The sequence below is a fragment of the Pan paniscus genome, chromosome 8 (genome assembly GCF_029289425.2).
Source record: "Pan paniscus chromosome 8, NHGRI_mPanPan1-v2.0_pri, whole genome shotgun sequence".
Classification (NCBI taxonomy): Eukaryota; Metazoa; Chordata; class Mammalia; order Primates; family Hominidae; genus Pan; species Pan paniscus.
In genome coordinates this window covers 43,588,911-43,603,588 of record NC_073257.2, presented here as the reverse complement: position 1 = coordinate 43,603,588, position 14,678 = coordinate 43,588,911, and the positions used below count along the sequence as shown (strand labels likewise).

Genomic DNA, 14,678 nt, shown 5'->3' with positions numbered 1-14,678 from the left:
TAGTTTGATGGGGATGGCATTGAATCTGTAAATTACCTTGGGCAGTATGGCCATTTTCACGATATTGATTCTTCCTACCCATGAGCATGGAATGTTCTTCCATTTGTTTGTATCCTCTTTTATTTCGTTGAGCAGTGGTTTGTAGTTCTCCTTGAAGAGGTCCTTCACATCCCTTGTAAGTTGGATTCCTAGGTATTTTATTCTCTTTGAAGCAATTGTGAATGGGAGTTCACTCATGATTTGGCTCTCTGTTTGTCTGTTGCTGGTATATAAGAATGCTTGTGATTTTTGTACATTGATTTTGTATCCTGAGACTTTGCTGAAGTTGCTTATCAGCTTAAGGAGATTTTGGGCTGAGACAATGGGGTTTTCTGGATATACAATCATGTTGTCTGCAAACAGGTACAATTTGACTTCCTCGTTTCCTAATTGAATACCCTTTATTTCCTTCTCCTGCCTAATTGCCCTGGCCAGAACTTCTAACACTTTGTTGAATAGGAGTGGTGAGAGAGGGCATCCCTGTCTTGTGCCAGTTTTCAAAGGGAATGCTTCCAGTTTTTGCCCATTCAGTATGATATTGGCTGTGGGTTTGTCATAGATAGCTCTTATTATTTTGAAATACGTCCCATCAATACCTAATTTATTGAGAGTTTTTAGCATGAAAGGTTGTTGAATTTTGTCAAAGGCTTTTTCTGCATCTATTGACATAATCATGTGGTTTTTGTCTTTGGCTCTGTTTATATGCTGGATTACATTTATTGATTTGCGTATATTGAACCAGCCTTGCATCCCAGGGATGAAGCCCACTTGATCCTGGTGGATAAGCTTTTTGATGTGCTGCTGGATTCGTTTTGCCAGTATTTTATTGAGGATTTTTGCATCAATGTTCATCAAGGATATTGGTCTAAAATTCTCTTTTTTTGTTGTGTCTCTGCCCGGCTTTGGTATCAGAATGATGCTGACCTCATAAAATGAGTTAGGGAGGATTCCCTCTTTTTCTATTGATTGGAATAGTTTCAGAAGGAATGGTACCAGTTCCTCCTTGTACCTCTGGTAGAATTCGGCTGTGAATCCATCTGGTCCTGGACTCTTTTTGGTTGGTAAGCTATTGATTATTGCCACAATTTCAGAGCCTGTTATTAGTCTATTCAGAGATTCAACTTCTTCTGGTTTAGTCTTGGGAGGGTGTATGTGTCGAGGAATTTATCCATTTCTTCTAGATTTTCTAGTTTATTTGCGTAGAGGTGTCTATAGTATTCTCTGATGGTAGTTTGTATTTCTGTGGGATCGGTGGTGATATCCCCTTTATCATTTTTTATTGCGTCTATTAGATTCTTCTCTCTTTTTTTCTTTATTAGTCTTGCTAGCAGTCTATCAATTTTGTTGATCCTTTCAAAAAACCAGCTCCTAGATTCATTAATTTTTGGAAGGGTTTTTTGTGTCTCTATTTCCTTCAGTTCTGCTCTGATTTTAGTTATTTCTTGCCTTCTGCTAGCTTTTGAATGTGTTTGCTCTTGCTTTTCTAGTTCTTTTAATTGTGATGTTAGGGTGTCAATTTTGGATGTTTCCTGCTTTGTCTTGTGGGCATTTAGTGCTATAAATTTCTCTCTATGTGCTGCTTTGAATGCGTCCCAGAGATTCTGGTATGTTGTGTCTTTGTTCTCGTTGGTTTCAAAGAACATCTTTATTTCTGCCTTCATTTCGTTATGTACCCAGTAGTCATTCAGGAGCAGGTTGTTCAGTTTCCATGTAGTTGAGCGGTTTTGAGTGAGATTCTTAATCCTGAGTTCTAGTTTGATTGCACTGTGGTCTGAGAGATACTTTGTTATAATTTCTGTTCTTTTACGTTTGTTGAGGAGAGCTTTACTACCAAGTATGTGGTCAATTTTGGAATAGGTGTGGTGTGGTGCTGAAAAAAATGTATATTCTGTTGATTTGGGGAGGAGAGTTCTGTAGATGTCTATTAGGTCTGCTTGGTGCAGAGCTGAGTTCAATTCCTGGGTATCCTTGTTGACTTTCTGTCTCGTTGATCTGTCTAATGTTGACAGTGGGGTGTTAAAGTCTCCCATTGTTAATGTGTGGGAGTCTAAGTCTCTTTGTAGGTCACTCAGGACTTGCTTTATGAATCTGGGTGCTCCTGTATTGGGTGCATATATATTTAGGATAGTTAGCTCTTCTTGTTGAATTGATCCCTTTACCATTATGTAATGGCCTTCTTTGTCTCTTTTGATCTTTGTTGGTTTAAAGTCTGTTTTATCAGAGACTTGTATTGCAACCCCTGCCTTTTTTTGTTTTCCATTTGCTTGGTAGATCTTCCTCCATCCTTTTATTTTGAGCCTATGTGTGTCTCTGCACATGAGATGGGTTTCCTGAATACAGCACACTGATGGGTCTTGACTCTTTATCCAATTTGCCAGTCTGTGTCTTTTAATTGGAGTATTTAGTCCATTTACATTTAAAGTTAATATTGTTATGTGTGAATTTGATCCTGTCATGATGATGTTAGCTGGTTATTTTGCTCGTTAGTTGATGCAGTTTCTTCCTAGTCTTGATGGTCTTTACATTTTGGCATGATTTTGCAGCAGCTGGTACCGGTTGTTCCTTTCCATGTTTAGCGCTTCCTTCAGGAGCTCTTTTAGGGCAGGCCTGCTGGTGACAAAATCTCTCAGCATTTGCTTGTCTGTAAAGTATTTTATTTCTCCTTCGCTTATGAAGCTTAGTTTGGCTGGATATGAAATTCTGGGTTGAAAATTGTTGTCTTTAAGAATGTTGAATATTGGCCCCCACTCTCTTCTGGCTTGTAGGGTTTCTGCCGAGAGATCCGCTGTTAGTCTGATGGGCTTCCCTTTGAGGGTAACCCGACCTTTCTCTCTGGCTGCCGTTAACATTTTTTCCCTCATTTCAACTCTGGTGAATCTGACAATTATGTGTCTTGGAGTTGCTCTTCTAGAGGAGTATCTTTGTGGCGTTCTCTGTATTTCCTGAATCTGAACGTTGGCCTGTCTTGCTAGATTGGGGAAGTTCTCCTGCATAATATCCTGCAGAGTGTTTTCCAACTTGGTTCCATTCTCCCCATCACTTTCAGGTACACCAATCAGACGTAGATTTGGTCTTTTCACATAGTCCCATATTTCTTGGAGGCTTTGCTCATTTCTTTTTATTCTTTTTTCTCTAAACTTCCCTTCTCGCTTCATTTCATTCATTTCATCTTCCATCGCTGATACCCTTTCTTCCAGTTGATCGCATCGGCTCCTGAGGCTTCTGCATTCTTCACGTAGTTCTCCAGCCTTGGCTTTCAGCTCCATCAGTTCCTTTAAGCACTTGTCTGTATTGGTTATTCTAGTTATACATTCTTCTAAATTTTTTTCAAAGTTTTCAACTTCTTTGCCTTTGGTTTGAATGTCCTCCCGTAGCTCAGAGTAATTTGATCATCTTAAGTCTTCTTCTCTCAGCTCGTCGAAGTCATTCTCCATCCAGCTTTGTTCCGTTGCTGGTGAGGAACTGCGTTCCTTTGGAGGAGGAGAGGTGCTCTGCTTTTTAGAGTTTCCAGTTTTTCTGTTCTGTTTTTTCCCCATCTTTGTGGTTTTATCTACTTTTGGTCTTTGATGATGGTGATGTACAGATGGGTTTTTGGTGTGGATGTCCTTTCTGTTTGTTAGTTTTCCTTCTAACAGACAGGACCCCTCAGCTGCAGGTCTGTTGGAATACCCTGCCATGTGAGGTGTCAGTGTGCCCCTGCTGGGGGGTGCCTCCCAGTTAAGCTGCTCAGGGGTCAGGGGTCAGGGACCCACTTGAGGAGGCAGTCTGCCCGTACTCAGATCTCCAGCTGCGGAGGAGCCAAGATGGCCGAATAGGAACAGCTCCAGTCTACAGCTCCCAGCGTGAGCGATGCAGAAGACGTGATTTCTGCATTTCCATCTGAGGTACTGGGTTCATCTCACTAGAGAGTGCCAGATAGTGGGCGCAGGTCAGTGGGTGCACGCACTGTGCGCGAGCCGAAGCAGGGCGAGGCATTGCCTCACTTGGGAAGCGCAAGGGGTCAGGGAGTTCCCTTTCCGAGTCAAAGAAAGGGGTGACAGACGGCACCTGGGAAATCGGGTCACTCCCACCCGAATACCGGGCTTTTCCGACGGGCTTAAAAAATGGCGCACCACGAGATTATATCCCGCACCTGGCTTGGAGGGTCCTACGCCCACGGAGTCTCGCTGATTGCTAGCACAGCAGTCTGAGATCAAACTGCAAGGCGGCAGCGAGGCTGGGGGAGGGGCACCCGCCATTGCCCAGGCTTGATTAGGTAAACAAAGCAGCCTGGAAGCTCCAACTGGGCGGAGCCCAGCACAGCTCAGGGAGGCCTGCCTGCCTCTGTAGGCTTACCTCTGGGGGCAGGGCACAGACAAACAAAAAGACAGCAGTAACCTCTGCAGACTTAAATGTCCCTGTCTGACAGCTTTGAAGAGAGCAATGTTTTAAGATTTTATTACAGAATTCCACTTCCCTTTACTAGATTCTGTTATGGTTCTCTAATTCTGTGTAAGAAAATACCTAAACACATCCCCTGAAGACACAGCCATTTTATTGTACCTCACAATTTGTGGGCCAGAGAAAAGGGCAGGTTCAGCTGGTGGTTATTCTTTTTCATGTAGCATCACCTGAGTTCACTTGGTGGCCTTCAACTCGAGAATGAGCTCGGTGCGGTCTGGAGGATAAAAGACAGCTGTAATCACATTTCTGTCACTTTGGCAAAGATAACCCAAAACCTAGTTTTATCTGGGACTGTCAACCAGAGGACCTGCATGTAGCTTCTCTAGTATAACAGTCCTACAGTAGTTAGATTATGATGACAGTAGCACAAAAGACAGGAAGGAGGAAATAGATAAATTTTATTACAAAGTTTTTATATTTTGTATGTGAAGTGGTATAATATTTGAAGTTATGTTGTGGCAGGTTAAATGTGCATATTTTAAACACGAGCACAATCACTAAAGCTACAAAGATACAAGTATATTTATAATAGGCCAGTAGTGGAGATAAAATGGAAAACTAAAAAGTATTCAATTTCAAATATGGCAGGAAAAAAAGGGAAAAGGGAACAAGAACAGATTGGGACAAATAGGAAATAACAAGATAATTCATTCAGATCCAACCATATAAATAATTACATTAAGTTTAAATGATCTAAATATTCTACAGACAGCAATCATCAGGCTGGATAAAGTAGCAAGACCTAACTATACTGTCTACAAAATATTCCCTTCAAATATATACAAAGCGGTTAAAAGTAAAAGAATCATGTGTTTTTTGGCTGCATAGATGTCTTCTTTTGAGAAGTGTCTGTTCATGTCCTTCGCCCACTTTTTGATGGGGTTGTTCTTTTTTTCTTGTAAATTTGTTTGAGTTCATTGTAGATTCTGGATATTAGCCCTTTGTCAGATGAGTAGGTTGCGAAAATTTTCTCCCATTTTGTAGGTTGCCTGTTCACTCTGATGGTAGTTTCTTTTGCTGTGCAGAAGCTGTTTAGTTTAATTAGGTCCCATTTGTCAACTTTGTCTTTTGTTGCCATTGCTTTTGGTGTTTTAGACATGAAGTCCTTGCCCATGCCTATGTCCTGAATGGTAATGCCTAGGTTTTCTTCCAGGGTTTTTATGGTTTTAGGTCTAATGTTTAAGTCTTTAATCCATCTTGAATTGATTTTTGTATAAGGTGTAAAAAATGCTCATCATCACTGGCCATCAGAGAAATGCAAATCAAAACCACAATGAGATACCATCTCACACCAGTTAGAATGGCAATCATTAAAAAGTCAGGAAACAACAGGTGCTGGAGAGGATGTGGAGAAATAGGAACACTTTTACACTGTTGGTGGGACTGTAAACTAGTTCAACCATTGTGGAAGTCAGTGTGGCGATTCCTCAGGGATCTAGAACTAGAAATACCATTTGACCCAGCCATCCCATTACTGGGTATATACCCAAAGGACTATAAATCATGCTGCTATAAAGACACATGCACACGTATGTTTATTGTGGCATTATTCACAATAGCAAAGACTTGGAACCAACCCAAATGTCCAACAATGATAGACTGGATTAAGAAAATGTGGCACATATACACCATGGAATACTATGCAGCCATAAAAAATGATGAGTTCACGTCCTCTGTAGGGACATGGATGAAATTGGAAATCATCATTCTCAGTAAACTGTCGCAAGAACAAAAAACCAAACACCGCATATTCTCACTCATAGGTGAGAATTGAACAATGAGATCACATGGACACAGGAAGGGGAATATCACACTCTGGGGACTGTTGTGTGGTGGGAGTAGGGGGGAGGGATAGCATTGGGAGATATACCTAATGCTAGATGACGAGTTAGTGGGTGCAGCGCACCAGCGTGGCACATGTATACATATGTAACTAACCTGCACAATGTGCACATGTACCCTAAAACTTAAAGTATAATAAAATAAAAAATAAAAAAATAAAAAAAGTAAAAGAATCCAAAGAGATACCATGCAGATACTAATCATTAAGAAAACTGGAGGGAGCTATATTACTAGCCAATAAAATAAACTTCAAAACATGAGATAATACTAGCAGTATTGAGAAATATTTCATAATGATGTAAGAATCAATTAATTAAAGAGACATAATTTTAAATGTCTGTAAGCCTGATACTAACAGAGCCTTAAAATACTTGAAGCAATAATGGACAGAACAGAAAAGAGAAATAGATAAAGCTATTACAGTTAGTTTTCTCAACACTTCTCTTTCTCACTTTTCTTTCAATTGCTAGAATAAGTAGGCAGAATATCAGTAAAAAAAAAAAAATCTGGAAGAGTACTGTAAAGTAGAAAAAAATCAACAAAACCACAAAATGAAAAGTTGTTTCTTTGAAAAGATTAACAAAACTGATAAACCCCTACTAAGAAAAAAAAAGAAAGTTCAAATTAACAATATAAGAATAAACAGGAAACATTAATAGAGATCCAGGAACTATATAAGGGATAAGAAAATATGATGAACAATTTTATGTCAATACATTCGACAGTTTAATGAAATAAACAGATTCCTTGAAACAACCGTTTCTCCTCTTTGACATGACTAACTGCACTAACGTTCTTGTTCCATCTTCTCTTGAATTTGTTCCATTATTTAGTACTCTCCCTTGAAAAATACAGCATAAAAATGACTCAAAAGAAGTAAAAAATCTGAATGCTGCTATATCTGTTAGAGGTATCAACTCCTAAATTAGAAATCTCCCCACCTCTAGTGGCATTCATCAACTGAACTGGGTCTCAGTATTAAGTCCTTGAATGTGTCTAGAAATTCAAAACCACTGTAGCTGGCGAGTTCTCCCCTCAACCCAGCCCCCATATAGTTTTCTTCATACTACTTTCTATTTATTTACTTTACATCCCTGTTGGTGGAGTTTGAAGGGACCAATTAATTATATCACTTTTTTATTCTTACCTCTGAACTCTTTAAGAAGTAGACTTAAGATAAGAACGAAAATGTCAGTTTTGTTTATAGAGAAACTAGGTAAAAGAGTACACCTAGCTTTGCATCTAGTCTTCCTACCCCTTCAAATTGGATTGACTTAACTTGCCCTGTAGTGTTTACTATGTAGATGACTGGACAATGAATTTGCATTTGGACAAGCAAGTTCTGAGAGTCAGAGACTGTTGACACATGTGGCCAGTCTTTTGCCGAAACAGATGTGTCAGAAAGAGGGAGAGAGGTTGGTGTTTTGTCACCTACAACTTAGGTATCAATTCAAGGCTCAGCATGCCACCTTTGTTCCTTAGTTCCTTTTCTTATAACTCTTTCACTACCGTCTCCCTTTTCTAATTCCTGTTACTGGTTGACTTCCAGGACACTGCTCCAAATTCTTCAATGATGTCACCACCAGGCTTGAAAGTAATGTCAACCCACACTATGTGACTATAATCTGTTTCTCCAAATTCATATTTTGAGTTTCTGATACTCAGAACTCATAGTGTTTTAACTGTCTCAGTTATGCCAACCAGAATTGTTCCAATATCTTAAATACTAAAAGCCCCTCTTTTCTGTTTTCTTCTTCTCTGGCAATCTTTTTCTCTTAAAACTCTTAAATTCAAATATTTTTTCCATTCATATACTTTCTCTTCATCTCTTTTTCTCCCTTCTTCTCTCCTCCTCCCTTTCCCTCTGTCTCAATAGATGGTCTTGCCATTGGGTCTGAATTCCCTCAACTTTACTCCCTTACACACAAATGTTTGTATTCATCACCCATCCTTTCCTCTATTTCTAACCATAGAGAAACAACTGTTTCTTCTCTTTAACATGACTAACTGCACTAAAGTTCTTGTTCCCATCTTCTCTTGAATTTGTTCCATTATTTAGCACTCTCCCTTATATTTCTTCCTGTTACTAGAATTAAAAATGAAAAAAAACAGCACCAATGACAAAAACCTTGTTAAAGATTCAGCTTCACTTTCAACGTATACCAGACTTCTTAGAAGACTAAAATTTATTGGTTAATTCCACTTTTTCTCCTTAAATTGGAAGTCTTTGTTTACTTTTATTGCCTTTCTGAAACGTATTCCAAAGGTCACTAGTGATTGCTAAGTTCTTCTCAGTTCTTCTGCCTTGAAAAGGCAGGACAGGGCGCTCTCTTCTTTTGCTCTTCTTTCGTGACTTCATTGATAGATATCAGTATTTTGTGGAAGGCCTCTTCTAAAATAAATAAACCTTTTAGGAGATGTGCAAACTGTTCTATTGACTTAGTGCAGCAAACAAGACTACACAGATGATTCTGAAATGATACTTCCTTAGAGAAAATTTGTATAAGATTTTTATTATAGGTTGGAGATACGAAATTCTAGGACAGGATATCAGAAATGACGCAAGTCATCGGATTGATTGATTTCTTAAGTTCATGGTTCATGTAAACAATGCATGATTCTGATTGGAAAGAAAGGTCTATTGTAGCCTAAGAATCCTATGTTTGTAACCATATCACTGAATGTTGGTGATGGTTTCACGTCTCAGTCTTGCATAATTGTTTAGGCTGTTATTCTGCTTCTCACTTTCAAGTATATTTCAGAGAATTTTAAACCTTTTACTTTTATTGCAGTTACTCTGATTTCTTCTCATCTTGACTACCGTAGTAACAAAATAGATCTCACTGCTTTTTGAATTTTCTCATGGTAACTTACACTTGAAAACCAGAGCCATCTTTTAAAATACAAATTTGAATGTGTTTTCTGCCAAACACCCTTGGTGCCTCTTTATGTATAAAATAAAGCCCCATGTACTGAATCTAGCATTCAACCTCTTACAGTATAATCTCAGCCCCAAATCCTAGTCCTTATCGGTCTCCCTCCCCATTTCTCTCTTTCTCTTTGTATTCAGTCCATAAGGCAGAGCCTTCCCACATTTTCCCTGTAGTAATTATCGTGCTCCAAAATCCCGTAGCACCTTGTGTCACTTGTAGCACTTACTACATCGCCTCGATACAGAGTTTTTCATGTTTGCCTGTTATTGCGGTTTGTATTTCTTAAGAACAAAAACTGTCTCTTATTCAGTTTCATAGCTCCCTGTTCCCCATGATACTGAGTAGGGCACAAATGCCAGCTAAATTTTAAATAATTCAGTTTAAATCAGGCTTAAATATCTAATAACATATTTTCTAGAATTTTTAGCAGGTTGACAATAAAAATATGTGAAGACAATATATCTCCTATTTTAGAAGTCTTTGAGCATAGCTTGAGATTTTTATTTTAGGTTCTTAAATTATACGTGGTATAAGAACTGTAAATTTTACAGAACTTCGTAGAACTCTTTTATGGTCTTTCAGGTGCAGTCATCTAATTGGCTCCTATAAGGTACCTAGAAATTCTTTATAATTTTGTTATTTCCACTACATTTGTTTTCAGATAAAAATGAATGCCATTTCCCATCCAGTACTGAAGTGTTAAAGTTAGAAGACATTTGCTACGTCAAATCACTTCAGGTAAGTCTGCTCACATCTAGCTTGGTACCAGCTTAAGATTTATTTAAAATGCAAAGAATTAAGTTTACTAACTTGGACATCTCAACTCTCAAATTTCTCAGCATATCTTCTAGTCACCTTGTATATTGAATCACTGGTCTTGGGAAATAGTGGAAAGATGATTTCTTATTAAATTTCACATGCTTATAAAAATAAAATGTTCTGGCCAGGCATGGTGACTCATGCCTGTAATGCCAGCACTTTGGGAGGCCGAGATGGGTGGATCACCTGAGATCAGGATTTCGAGACCAGCCTGACAACAAGGTGAAACCTCTTCTCTACTAAAACTACAAAAATTAGTTGGGCATGGTGGCAGGCGCCTGTAGTCCCAGCTACTTGGGAGGCTGAGACAGGAGAATTGCTTCAACCCTGGAGGCCCAGGTTGCCGTGAGCTGAGATCACGCTACTGCAGTCCAGCCTGGGCAACAGAGCGAGACTCCATGTCAAAATAAAATAAAATAAAATAAAATAAAATGTTCAGTTTTAAACTCATGGTGTTATTTGTCTAAGTGAGACTAACACCTTAAAATCATCCTTGTATTTGTATCAAGTCTAGTCGTTAAGTCCTAAGTGCCAAACAATGCTTTTGCGTTGTAGCTAATATATATACATAGTTTTTTAAGGCTTTATACAACTTTTCTAAGTTATTTATATGTTCTTATTTAAAGAAATATTTTGTTAATTAACTAGCACTTGAACCTTAAATGTTTATTAACTGTTTGTGTAAAAAATCTTTGAAAGGTCATCTTAATCACCCTCAACTCTTATAGTGATCTCCTAATAATCTTTCTGTATTCATTCTCTCTTCCCCTGTCCTGTGTTCATTGTTAGATAAACCTGCATATAGAACCACTTTTAGTAATTTTAAAACGCTTTAATGGCTTCCAACTCCCTCTTGGATGGAATCCATGTTCGTTTGCCTAGCATTCAAAGCCTCCCACGAAGATCCTGAAAATGTACCCCACTTGAGCCAACTGGGCTTTTCCTATTCTCTGAACTCTCATTGTTCTTCATGCATCTGTCTTGACTTGTACTGGTTTTCCTGCCTGTGATGTCCCCTGCTGCCCTGACACTATTTCCTCTGCACGTTGAAACCCTGTGCAAGCCTTTCTATGACACGTTCTCTGATTACTCCAGCTAGAAGCACTAGCTCTTTCTCTCTGTGCCAGTGTCATCTAATGTTTTGTTTGTATCACTGTTGTGGCATATTTTACCGTGCAGCTTTATTGTTTGTGTTTATGTTTGTCTTATCTCCCACCCTAGATTGTAAGGACTATAAAATCCAAGATCTTGTCTGATTTTTGTTTCCTACAGCTTTCACCATAGCCTTTAATAGTGCTTAGTAAATATTTATGTAATAAATTAAGAGTGTGCTGGCTTTTTCTCTCATCATTTCCTTTGTCTTTCATCCTTATAAATGCATATGTTCCATATTCTTGGCAACCATTTTTGTTCTGCACTCCTGGTTGCCATCTTCTCCTAGGAAAATACTGACCTTAGTGCAGTTAACAAGATACAGTCAGTTCCTGACCCAAGAAGTGCACTGTATTCCAAAAGTTCATGTCTAGTTCTGTTGTTTGGAATGCAGAATGTATTTTTCCACAAAAACAATGTTATAAATAGTGGTTAGGTTCTCAGCCAGCCCTCCCAAGACTATTTAACTCACTGGTACCAGCACCACTTTCACTATGGGCAGCCACGGTGTACAATGCTGTTTTGTGGTGAGATTGTAGCTCTGGATATGGAGATATATCTCCCATGCTCTAGAAATAGGACAGAAAGTTTCTGGGCAGGTTGAACAGTAGGAGAGTCTGAGCTGGACCTCTGACAGCATTGGATACTCTCCCATCAGAAGCTTCTTGGTTTTCAGTATTTACAGGAGAGACTTTTACCTGTAGGTTGCTGATAGTCTCATGTCACCTAAATTGAGGGCAAAGGGACACTTGCTCTTCTGATCTTTCCCACAGTTGATTAGGATGGTAAATGGGGTTTTCTCTATCCTTTCACATGGGTGGGTTGTTTTTAAGTCAGGTATTGAAAGATCAGGGACTGTTTCACTAATTCCTCCTTTTGGATGCTATACAAACTTATGGGAATTGAATATATAAACATGGAAAATACTTCTATCTATAGGGAGAAAAACACATTTATAGGTATCACCCCTGTATTTGACATCACATCAGTTTTTGTGGACAAGGGATTATCATTTACATAGGCATAATGATGTTTCTAGTGAGAAACACGCCAGTATGCACATAAACAACCCTCAAGGTTGACGATTGAGGTTGTCATGCTGTAAGAAAAAACACTTCATAAATTTCAGAGAATTTAATTTATTCAGTCATAAGTATTGAGCACATGAGTGTCTACCTTATGCTTAATACTGTGGTCAATGCTAAGGGCTAGGAAGTGGGAACAAAAGATGTTATAGTTTGCCTTCAGGCCGAGAGCAGTGGCTCATGCCTCTAATCCCAGCACTTTGGGAGGCCGAGGTGGGTAGATCACGAGATCAGGAGATCGAGACCATCCTGGCTAACATGGTGAAACCCCGTCTCTACTAAAAATACAAAAAATTAGCCGGGTGTGGTGGTGCATGCCTGTAGTCCCAGCTACTCAGGAGGCTGAGGCATGAGAATCACTTGAACCTGGGAGGCAGAGGTTGCACTGAGCCAAGATCGTGCCACTGCACTCCAGCCTGGCAACAGCGTGAGACTCCATCTCAAAATAAATAAATAAAGTTTGCTTCCCTGGGAAGTCTGAAATATAGGGAGCAAAATATTAAACATTCACATTGAAAACAATATATGATTAATTGCCATAAAATGCTTCATAAGCATAAAAAATGCCTTTTGGATTATCAGAATGGAATATCATATCCCCATGGTTGTAAGGATACTGGTGGGATTTCACTTAGCTTTAGAAGAATAGTGCTAGAGCTAGGCCGGGCATGGTGGCTCACGCCTGTAATCCCAGCACTTTGGGAGGCCAAGGCGGGCAGATCACCTGAGGTCAGGAGTTTGAGACCAGCCTGACCAATATGATGAAACCCCATCTCTACTAAAAATACACAAATTAGCTAGGCATGGTGGCGTGCACCTGTAATCCCAGCTACTCGGGAGGCTGAGACAGGAGAATCGCTTGAATCTGGGAGGCAGAGGTTGCAGTGAGCTGATTGTGCCATTGCACTCCAGCCTGGGCAACAAGAGAGAAACTCCATCTAAAAAAAAAAAAAAAGAGCTAGAGAGGAAATGATATTCCAGGTTGGATTAACAACATGAATAGAGGACTGGCAACACAAGCAAACAAAGCATTACTGAGCGGAGCAGAGTGGTTAATTCATGTTGGCTGAAACAATGGGGGTGCGGGGCAGGGAATTAGACCACTGGTTCAACCCTGGCAGTAGATAAGAGTCATCCATAGATATTTTTAAAGATATTAAGTCCCTAGATCTTAGCCCAGAACTAGTAAATAGAGTTTCAGGAGCATGGAACATAAACCTGTTTGTTTTTTAAAGCTCCCCTCGTGGTTCTGATATCATCCAGGGTTGAAAATCCTTGAATTAGAAGAATGGGCCAAATTTAGGAGAACCATGAATGCCCTCCTGAGGAGTTGAGCCTCTGTCCCTCAAGCACTGGGAAGACTATAGAGGTTTCTGAGACAGGTGACATGATCGAATTGGTGTTTGCCAAGATAAATGATTTGTCAGCTACATGTGAATGGAAGAGAAATAAGAAACAGCTTGAATTAGAGCAGTGGTCATGGTAATAAAGAGAAGAGCCACCTTTTTAAGTGTAGTTAGATGTGTGGGAGCTGGTGATGTCAGCCTTGACCTCAGCATGATCTGTTTTATAAACTGATTATACAGTTTCACCCTCATTAATTTGATCTCTTTACTCATTCAGCCTGGCAACTTAAATAGTAATTTCAGCCGGTTTGCATTTAATGGAAGGAGACCATTGTCTACTCATGTACCCGTCTAACTCATAATAGTAAGTGAAGTTATGTGTATGAGGAATATGACCTTTAACATAATCATTATAAAGCATTTAATAACCTCCCATATATGCAATAACACAACCCCAGTCCTGTATGATTGTGCCAAGAGCCAGAATCACATGTATAAAGTAGTTATTAGCACACGGTTCCCTAGCATTAAGTTGAAATTTGAAGAAATGTACTAAATCATGTTATGCATTTTAATATTTTTAGCATTAAATTTGATAATTGCATAATTTTCTGATGTTAGACCCAAGCATGCCTCCTGACTACAGCACCTGTTCTTACTCTGAATTTATGCTTCTCTTTGGCAAGGAATGCAGCCCCTCACCCTCCATTTGGGCCCATCCCCTGCTGGTGTCAATCCATTAGCACCCCTGCCCTAGGCTCATCCAAAGGGATAACTGGGCCAGCAGAGAGGAGTTGTAAAGGAGTCAGAATTTCTTTTGTGGCACAGACACACAAAGGATCTTGGTGGTTCTTTTGCTTCTGGTCCAAGAGGAACACGATAGCTGCTAAGGTACACACACTGAGGAGTCCCAAGTCTCACCACAGGTGAGAAACATTTCATATCTCTTTGATGTGTTTAAAATTTTTTTATGTTCGGAGGCAATGAACCACATTAATTAGAGAGCAGAGAATAAGTTC

At 39.4% G+C, this 14,678-nt stretch overlaps 1 protein-coding gene across 9 annotated transcripts in view; it reads left to right on the top strand.

Annotated features, from left to right (window-relative positions):
- Positions 1-14,678, top strand: part of ZNF438 (zinc finger protein 438) — a 190,844-nt gene that overhangs the window by 84,078 nt on the left and 92,088 nt on the right. For all 9 annotated transcript variants that reach the window (XM_063607309.1, XM_034930226.4, XM_003821449.5 and 6 more), the window contains one exon: positions 9,919-9,995. The gene's annotated coding sequence lies outside the window, so the exon portion shown is untranslated. The remainder of the gene's footprint in view (positions 1-9,918; positions 9,996-14,678) is intronic.